The sequence below is a fragment of the Triticum urartu genome, chromosome 2, assembly GCF_003073215.2.
Source record: "Triticum urartu cultivar G1812 chromosome 2, Tu2.1, whole genome shotgun sequence".
NCBI classification, from domain to species: Eukaryota; Viridiplantae; Streptophyta; class Magnoliopsida; order Poales; family Poaceae; genus Triticum; species Triticum urartu.
Window position 1 is genome coordinate 422,507,140 of NC_053023.1, and position 10,503 is coordinate 422,517,642.

The following is a 10,503-nucleotide window of genomic DNA, read 5'->3' on the forward strand; positions in this document are numbered from 1 at the left end:
AAGGATGCTCTTACTGACATTGTACGTTAATACTACAAACTTAAAGTACCACTGGTAATTTGCTCTAATACTACAAACCTAAACTACTTCTCACATGCTGCCATCAGGGCATGCTGGCCAGACGCCGGCGTTCTCCTTCCCGGCCTTGTAGGTGGCAGCCCACCGTGCTTCGATCTCCGCCAAGGTCTCCTCACCACGGTGTGCGGCCTCCTTTTTCTTGCGGCGGCGGGACTCTCTTTTCTTGATTGCTTTCTGCCTTTTCCGCTCCTTCTGTGCGGCTTGGGCTGCCTCTAGATCCACCACCCATTCGGCCATGGCAGCCTCAAAGTCCACCCATGTAACTATCTGGCCACCGACGGTGATGAACTCGGCGCAGCGAGATGCCATCACTTCCTTACCATGTGTGCGGTCGCGGGCGGCGAGGAACGCGGCGCGACGGGATGCCATCGCTTCCTTACCAGTTACTGTGTGCTGCGGTGCCATGGACGACGCCTGGAGAGAGCTCTGAGACGGAGGCGCCGGGCAGCCGTACAGTGCGGTGGTATTCAAGAGCTCAACCACAAACAATAATAGAAATTTGGTTTCCCTTACAATTTTGCTCGTTCATTATCGCACACGGTTCATCTCCATCGCTTTCAGAAACAGTGTGTGCTGATCCTATTGTGTGTTGTGTTATGATTGGCCGGAACCCCAGCCACGCGTATCGCGCGTGTGCACCGTTGGATGCGCCGCGATCGAACGGCAATCCACTTCCCTCACATCACACCCGTGCACCTGTAGCTGGATTGGATTTATATGCGCTAAATGCCTAGAAAATGCACATAATCCCCTAAATATGGTAAATGAGCCCGGAAAAATGCCAAATTTGAACACGGTGATTTGCAGGGTGTATGTTCATCGTAGAAAAAAACTCCAGGGCAAAGAACGAAGAAAATTTGGATTCCCCTTCAATCTTGAGGATTTCCCTTTCGAAAGCGTGAAACTTCCTCGGTGATGGTTCGATTTATGAAGGGCGTGCATGACAACATAAGCCAAACCTTCTCAAATTTTCACCAAGGCATGGTGAGGTCATACCATGGAACCATGCCAGGCGTCATGTTTTTTAAGCATTTATTTCATTTTTTCTATAGTTGAAAACCCAACAAATAGACATTTGTGGTTGACTATTGCCACACATTTCATCGAAATATCTGTCCATTCCTTGTAAAAGGCATGAGAATTTACTAAATGGCATGAGCATGGTTTTCTAGGCCGTTCTTGTGGACCCTTTCATGCATTGATTGTTTGAACTTGAATTATGCGCATTAATGCCTAGGAAATGCACATAATCCCCTAAATATGGCAAATGAACCCGGAAAAGTGCCAAATTTGAACACGGTGATTTGCAAGTTGTATGCTCATCATAAAAAAAACTCTTGGACAAAGGACAAAGGAAATTTGATCCCCCTTCAATCTTGGTGATTTCCCCCTCGAAACCATGAAACTTCCTCCGTGATGGTTCAATTTATGAAAGGCGCGCATCACGACATAAGGAAAACATTCTCCAATTTTTACCAAGGCATGGTGAGGCGATACCATGGCACCACGCCAGGCGTCATGTTTTCCAATCATGTGTTTCATTTTTTGTATAGTTGTTAACCGAGTAAACAACACGTTTATGGTTGACTATTGCCACACATTTACTTGAAATATCTGCCCATTCCTTGTAACAGACATGAGAATGTGCTAAATAACACGAGCATGGTTTTCCAGACCGTTCTTGTGCACCTTTTCATGCACCAATTGTTCGAATTTGAATTATGTCCATTAATGCCTAGAAAATGCACATAATCCCCTAAATATGGTAAGTGAGCCCGGGAAAACGTCAAATTTGAACACGTTGCATTTGAGGCGGTATGCTGATCGTTGGAAAAAAAACTGAATGACAAACTAGGATGGAAATTAGGATTCCCCTTCAATCTTGGGGATTTTCCCTCTCGAAAGCATGGAACTTCCTCGGTGATGGTTCGATTTATGAAGGACGTGCATGACGACATAAGCCAAACCTTCTCAAATTTTTACCAGGGCATGGTGAGGTCATACCATGGCACCATGCCAGGCGTCATGTTTTTTAAACATTTATTTCATTTTTTCTGTAGTTGAAAACCCTACAAATAGACATTTGTGGTTGACTATTGCCACACATTTCATCGAAATATTTGTCCATTCCTTGTAAAAGGCATGAGAATTTACTAAATGGCACGAGCATGGTTTTCTAGGCCGTTCTTGTGGACCCTTTCATGCATCGATTGTTTGAACTTGAATTATGCGCATTAATGCCTAGGAAATGCATATAATCCCCTAAATATGGCAAATGAACCTGGAAAAGTGCCAAATTTGAACACGGTGATTTGCAGGTTGTATGCTCATCATAAAAAAAACTCTTGGACAAAGAACAAAGGAAATTTGGATCCCCCTTCAATCTTGGTGATTTCCCCCTCGAAACCATGAAACTTCCTCGAATGATGGTTCCTTTTATGAAAGGCACGCATCACGACATAAGGAAAACATTTCTCCAATTTTTACTAGGGCATGGTGAGGCCATACCATGGCACCACACCAGGCGTCATGTTTTCCAACCATGTGTTTCATTTTTTGTATAGCACGAGCATGGTTTTCCAGACCGTTCTTGTGCACCTTTTCATGCACCGATTGTTCGAATTTGAATTATGTGCATAATTAATGCCTAGAAAATGCACACAATCCCCTAAATATGGTAAATGAGTTCGGAAAAATGTCAAATTTGAACACGTTTCATTTGAGGCGGTATGTTGATCGCTGGAAAAAAACTGAATGACAAACTAGGGCGGAAATTGGATTCCCCTTCAATCTTGGTGATTTCCCTCTCGAAAGCATTGAACTTCCTCGGTGATGGTTCAATTTATGAAGGGCGTGCATGACAAAATAAATCAAACCTTCTCAGCTTTTAACCAGGGCACGATGAGGCCATACCATGGCACCATGCCAGCCATCATGTTTTTCAAGCACATATTTCATTGTTCTATAGTTGATAACCCAGTAAATGACGTGTTTGTGGTTGACTATTGCCACGCATTCCATTGAAATCTCTGCCCATTCCTTGTAAAAGGCTTGAGAAATTACTAAACACCACGAGTATGGTTTTTCCAGAACATTCTTGCGCACCCTTTCATTCACCAATTGTTTGAATTTGAATTACGTGCATTAATGCCTACAAAATACACATAATCCCCTAAATATTGTAAATGAACCCGAAAAAGTGTCAAATTTGAACATGGTGATTAGCAGGGTTTATGTTCATCGTAGAAACAAACTCATGGATGAAGGACAAAGGAAATTTGGATTCCCATTCAATCTCGGTGATTTACTATCGCACATGATTCATCTCCGTCGCCTCTGCGAACCGTGTGTGTTCACTCACACATGCAAAAGGAAAAGAAAACCCTCGCCCACTTCGTCCCCACTCACTCGCCGCGGACTCCTCCGCAACTCTGCACCCTAAGCTCGACGGCCGTTGGCGGCGGGCGTAGGTCGCGCTCCAAACAACACCGGATTTCGCCTCCACCGCTTTCCGCCGCCTATTTGCACCGACATTCTAGGCTCTGGTCGATTGGGGTTTTTTGCAGGATTGGGCCGGGGATTTTTCTCATGGAGAAGGTAATCAACTTAATTAGCAAAATATTCACTCATCTCTTATCGCAGTCCGTCCGTCGCTGTTAATCAACCGACGGAAATCCCCGTGGAATCATTTTTGTTCTAGCTAATTCGTTGGTGTTCATTCATGTGTGCACAATGCAAGCACAAATTGGACAACTGTGGTCGTGGCCAGTCAGAAACGAAGTTCTATCTCACCATTACGGATGACTTCAGGGAGCGCTCGGTATGTTCAATCTCAACCTACCACGGTCGGCATGGCCTAAATTTGTGAACATATATCGTCTATCGCTACATTATCTATATATTTGCATCAAATCTTTGTTACATTATCTATTTATAATTCTATATTTTTGTACTTTGCTTGCATCTATATATGGATATGTTCTATTGGTTACTCCCACATTTGCATCTTGCTTGGTTATTTTAATATATCTAATTTACGATCTTAATTTTCATTTCAAGAAGTATATCCCTTTCTTTGCAAGAACAGGAGTAGAAGGAAATCTTGGGCTTTACTATGCCGATGACTCCCAAGATGTCATTTTGACAACACAACATGGATTTACAATGACGTTAGCATAAAACTTGATAAAGATGGTCATTCCTATTTTAATGCGGACCTTTGGAGAAAAATGTCTAAGTGTTATGAACTGAAAGCTGGCAATAAAATTCTAGTGCGTGCACCACAACCTGGTCTAATTAACATGGATGTTTACTTCCCCAATGTCATCAGCCGATCAAAGTTTGATTGAGGTTAGTGTCCTTTCAACTTTCTCCATGCTGTCATATTACTATTTAAGCAACCAAATGATCACTATTTAAGCAACCAATTGTGATATCATATTCCGACTCTGTTCCTAGGCAGTAACAAATTCTGTTTACCAATTTATGCGCACTATATATTCTTCTGCCATGTTCTGAATAAATAATACCTTTCCACCTTTTAAGCAGGATATGTTGGATGCATAGTGAACGATCTGTATGTTACTAAGCGTATCAAATTTCACTGGAAGGACTTGAAGCATGTCATAAACTTTGTTGATAATCTGACAGAGATAGCACAGCGTATGAATGCTGGATTTTGGATGGGATTAATTATACCTATGGCGCACACACTGAACAAGACCAATTGTGTGCACAAAGCGCTGGTAAAAAGTCTTATTATAATGTTGATGCTCATAAACTATAAATATCTTCAACGATATGTTACAATTGTTTTTTATTCTACATGTCAACAAAAATTGCCCCCTGTAGCCATTCCTGGATCGATTTCCCGACGTGGTCGAATTACACTTGTGTCTGCTAATAAAGCCAAAGTGATTGCAAGGTACTGCATTTCCCGCAAAAATGGAACCATTCAAATTAACAAGTTCTCACTTCTCGTGGCAATGCATCCATATTGGAAAATTGGAGACACTGTTCTACTCCTGCTATACCAAGGCACAGGAGGGCTCTTCCTTTTCATTGACGAGATGCCGAGTCGCCGTGATCAAGCTGCTTCCAGTGGATAGTTGTGGTTGTTGGCCCTCAGCCTCTTAAAATGTGCTAGTTGTTACTATATATGTTAAGTATGTAGATATGGACCATATGGTGGTCAAAACCGTGTTACGAAGATCCTCCTTTTGTCGAATAGTGTAACCACTATATATATGTTACTCAAATGTTGTTACCCAAGTTCATAAATTTTCATGGAAAGTATTAGTACTGTACACAGTTCATTGAGTTTAAGTGTGTGCCCGATGTCCAGAAGGCATTTGCATATTGACTGTCCATATTGCAAATTCACACACATGTTCACATAAGGAAACGTATGTGTAACATACTAATCATCGCACACGAGTACTCGCAGACGCATCGTGTGCGATACTCCTAGCCACCGCAAGCAACTAGTTTGCATTTCTCAAAGTTTTTTGTACACAAAGAATCACACACGAAGTAACTGTATTAACCGTCTGTGTTGTAATTTCTCATCGCAAACAGTTCATCTGAGTCGGCTGTTTGCCACGTATCACACACATCTTGTTTACATGACTCGTTTGTGTTCTTTTGGCTCATCACAAACAGTTCATCCATGTGAACTATATGCTGCATATCACACACATCTTGTTAAGTTGAACCGTTTCTGTTGTGTTCCCTAATCGAAAACAGTTCGTCCGAGTTAACCGTATGCCGTATATCACACACACATTGATATGGCTACCCGTTTCTGTTGTTCTACCTCATCGCAAACAGTTCGAATGGATTAACCGTGTGTCCTGCATCGCACACACATTGCTATGGCTGCCCATTTCTATTGTTCTGTCTCATCGCAGACAGTTTCAATGGATTAACCGTATGCGCTGCATCGCACACGCAACTAAAATCTTAACCGTGTTTGATGCATCCATCATCGCAAATGTTTTGCACCTTCTTTGACGATTTTTTACACCACCGTTTGCGATTATTGCATTGCACACAGTTTCAGCGAAGGGTCTCTGATCATAGTGTCACGTTAGCAGTCTCCTGCAGTAGTGGATGGACAGACCCAATCTAATCTTAGTATCAGCTCAGGGGTCCTGGGATCCTATAGGAGAAGTGCCAAGTGCTTCATCTTCACAGCTTGCACACGCCAAATCTGTGTAAAAGGCATAAAGTCGGCCACTGTTCGCAAGAAAAAGAAATGGTGGAAATACACTAAACAAACTAAGAGTGGAGGTTACCTTGGCAATAGGCTTGGCATGACTTAAATCAAAGCCTTCGGACATGGAGGGAAAGGTGTTCTTCTTGGGCTTGAACAGAAGCCTCCACATCCGGCCGACGTCAACTCCTCGGAAAAACTCTAGATCACCGCCCCGTCTTCCGACTTGTACTCCCACATAGGAGCAGCTCAGATCTGGAGTGGAAGAATGCGGCCATGGAGTATCACATGGACTATATACAACAACTGGACACCCATGCCAACCACGGCCTTGAGCTTTCCCTAAAGCGCCTTCACTTCCTTCTAGTTCCCTGTAACACCCCGGATGTAACTTTCCCTATTTGTACTCCAACTCTTGCCGTTTCCGGCGTTAAGTTATATTTATTTTCCTCGGGTTCGGGTCTTTGTCTCCGTGTGTTGTTGTCTTTGTCATGCATCTCATATCATGTCATCATGTGCATTGCTTTTGCATACGTGTTCGTCTCATGCATTCGAGCATTTTCCCCGTTGTCCGTTTTGCATTCCGGCGCTTCATTCTCCTCTGGTGGTCATTTCTAACTTTCTTTCGTGTGTGGGGATTAAACATTTCCGGATTGGACCGAGACTTGCCAAGCGGCCTTGGTTCACTACCGGTAGACCGCCTGTCAAGTTTCGTACCATTTGCACTTCGTTTGATACTCCAACGGTTAACCGAAGGACCGAAAAGGCCTCGTGTGTGTTGCAGCCCAACACCCCTCCAATTTGGCCCAAAACCCACCAAACTCTGCTCCATGTCCTAGAGCGTTCGATCACGATCGCGTGGCCGAAAACCGCACCTCATTTGGACTCTCCTAGCTCCCTCTATGCCTATATATACACCCCCCATTCCAACTCGCGGACCCTCTCCCCCTAACCCTAAAAATCCCAGATCCGCCGCCGCCGGACGTGTCCGGAGTGGGCCGGACAACATCCACCGCCCCCGCGCCCAGTCAGACGCTGCCACGTGGCCGCGCGCCGCCGCTCACCGCGTTGGCCCGGGAGGCCCGCAGCCGGCCCCCGAGGCCCGTAGGCGCAGCCGCCGCCCGGGTCGTCTTCCACCGCCCGCGTCGCCCTTCTTCTCCACGGCCGACGCCGCCTCCACCGACCGGCCTCGCCTCCCCTCTTCTCCCCACCGGCCACCACGACGCCATCGCCGGCGACCTCGGTTCTGACGTGAACAGTGCCGCCGCCACCTCGGTCCGCGTGCCCCGAAACCCTAGATCTGATCTGAGAGTTGTTTTTTTCTCTAAGTCCTAGAATTTTTAGTTCATATGCCCATGTTCGCGGCTCCGTAACTTTGCATCCGCAGCTCCGATTCATGCATATAGCATATCAAAATGTTCATCTCAGAGAGTACATTATTCCATTCCATTGCATCATTTTCATTTGAGCTCATCTTGTTGCCCGAAATGCTATTAGAAGAGGGCTACTTGAGTTAATTGTCAGATCTGTTACTCCGTTTAGCACTTTTGTCATTTTTGCCATGATTAATGTGTGCATGCTATGCCCGTGAGTTCTATATATGTTTTGTTAAGGATTTTGTCATCTTTCCAGAGGTGCAACCCATGTATTTTTAGGATGTGTGTGGTGACTTGTGCAAGCTTGCAAAGTGGTGCACTTGCTAATTCTGTTTTCAGGGACTTGATGATTTCACTAAGTCCTGGGATTGTTTAGTTCATGATGCCATATGTTCATGTTGTTTCCTAGTGATCCGTGCCTCTTTTGAGGATGATCATTAAGGGAGTTTTGTTAATATTGTAGTGCTCTATCCATTCATGTCTTTGTTTGCAATAATGGAGCAACCTAGCTTGAGTCAATCGAGCTCTACTTTTGCTTCGTTGCGAATCTGGGCAGATCGTCAACTTGTTTGCGATTTTGCCGATGTTATTGTAGTTGATCCGTGCATGCTATGCCATTGTTCTGGCCATGTCTAGCTTGTATTTTGTGCCTTCTTGATGGATGTATGCTTGTCTTGCCATGACTTGCACGGTGGTGAGTGCATCGAGCTCGTAAACATGCCTTCGTGAGTTATGTTTCAGCATGTCTCAGTTTTCACCAAGTCTGAAAACTGATTATGTTTTTGCTATGTTCGTGTGCTTGTTAGTATATTTTGTGATCCCTTTTGGCACAAGGTCACTAAGGGACTTTTGTTAAGCTTGTTGAGTAGCTCCATGCCATGTCTTTCCTTGTCATGTTCAGGTCCTGTAGCATGTTGTTTTGTTGCTCCGAAGAGGGCTATATGATCTGAAATTCCAGACAAGTGTTAATTTCACTAAGTCTGAGATCTGTTTTACCATTTGCGTTTTTGCCATGCTTGTTTGAACCTGTTAATGGATGATTTGGCCGTAGCTCAGTGCTAGACTTTTGTTAAGAATCTTGTGTGCATCCCTGCCATGTATTTTTTTGTCATGTTTGGGTGCTGTAGCATGTTCATCTCATTGCATTTAGATGCCCACTTGCTGTAAATCGCAGACCGGTGTCATTTTTGAATAGCTTGCCATTTCCAAACCGTAACTCCGATTCCGGCGTTCTTTATATCGTTTTCAAGCGATTTCATCTCATCTTTCCAGTGGCACATTTGGTTTTCCAAGTTGAGGCCAGGTTCATGCATTTCCTGTCATATCTTGCATTTTGCATCCCACATCGCATCCCGCATAGCATATCATCTTTGCATTGTGTTGTTTGAGTTTGCACGTGGTTGATTGTATCCTCGTTGCTTATTTGTCTTGTGTGGGTAGAGCCGGGAGACGAGTTCGCTAACGAGGAGCCCGTTGAGTTTGCTTTCGAGGATCCAGTCAACTCTGACAACTGTGCAGGCAAGATGATTTTACTCTCGAAATCACTACTATCTTTGCTATGCTAGTTTGCTCACTCTTTTGCTATGCCATTGCTACGATGCCTACCACTTGCTTGCAAGCCTCCCAAATTGCCATGTCAAACCTCTAACCCACCATTGTCCTAGCAAACCGTTGATTGGCTATGTTACCGCTTTTCTCAGCCCCTCTTATAGCGTTGCTAGTTGCAGGTGAAGATTGGAGGCCGTTCCTTCTTGGAACATCTTTTATTTAATTGTTAGGATATTATTATATTGCTATGTTATCTTAAATGCATTTATATACTTGGTAAAGGGTGGAAGGTTCGGCCTCTCGCCTAGTGTTTTGTTCCACTCTTGCCGCCCTAGTTTTCCGTCATATCGGTGTTATGTTCCCGGATTTTGCGTTCCTTACGCGGTTGGGTTATAATGGGAACCCCTTGATAGTTCGCCTTGATTAAAGTTTTTCCAGCAATGCCCAACCTTGGTTTTACCATTCGCCACCTAGCCTCTTTTTCCCTTGGGTTACCGGAGCCCAAGGGTCATCTTATTTTAACCCCCAGGGCCAGTGCTCCCTCTGAGTGTTGGTCCGAACTGAGCTGCCTGCGGGGCCACCACGGGAAAACTTGAGGGTTGGTTTTACTCGTATGTAGTCTCATCTGAGTGTGTCCTGAGAAGGAGATATGTGCAGCTCCTATCGGAATTTGTCGGCACATTCGGGCGGTGTTGCTGGTCTTGTTTTAACCTGTCGAAGTGTCTTGAGTTACCGAGATACCGAGTCTGATCGGAACGTCTTGGGAGGAGGTCTATTCCTTCGTTGACCGTGAGAGCTTGTCATGGGCTAAGTTGGGACTCCCCTACAGGGTTTGAACTTTCGAAAGCTGTGCCCGGGGTTATGGGCAGATGGGAATTTGTTAATGTCCGGTTGTAGATAACTTGAACCTTAATTAATTAAAATGAATCAACTGAGTGTGTTACCGTGATGGCCTCTTCTCGGCGGAGTCCGGGAAGTGGACACGGTGTTGGAGTAATGTTTGCGCAGGTTATTCTCTAGTTTCTCGCTCGTGCTTTGCCTCCTCTTCTCGCTCTCTTTTGCGAATAAGTTAGCCACCATACTTGCTAGTCGCTTGCTGCAGCTCCACTCATATTTTACCTTGCAATACCTATAAGCTTAAATAGTCTTGATCGCGAGGGTGCGAGATTGCTGAGTCCCTGTGGCTCACAGATTACTATTACACCAGATGCAGGGCCTGATGATTCCGCTCCAGGAGACGCGTATGAGCTCAAGTGGGAGTTCGACGAAGACTCTCAACGATACTAT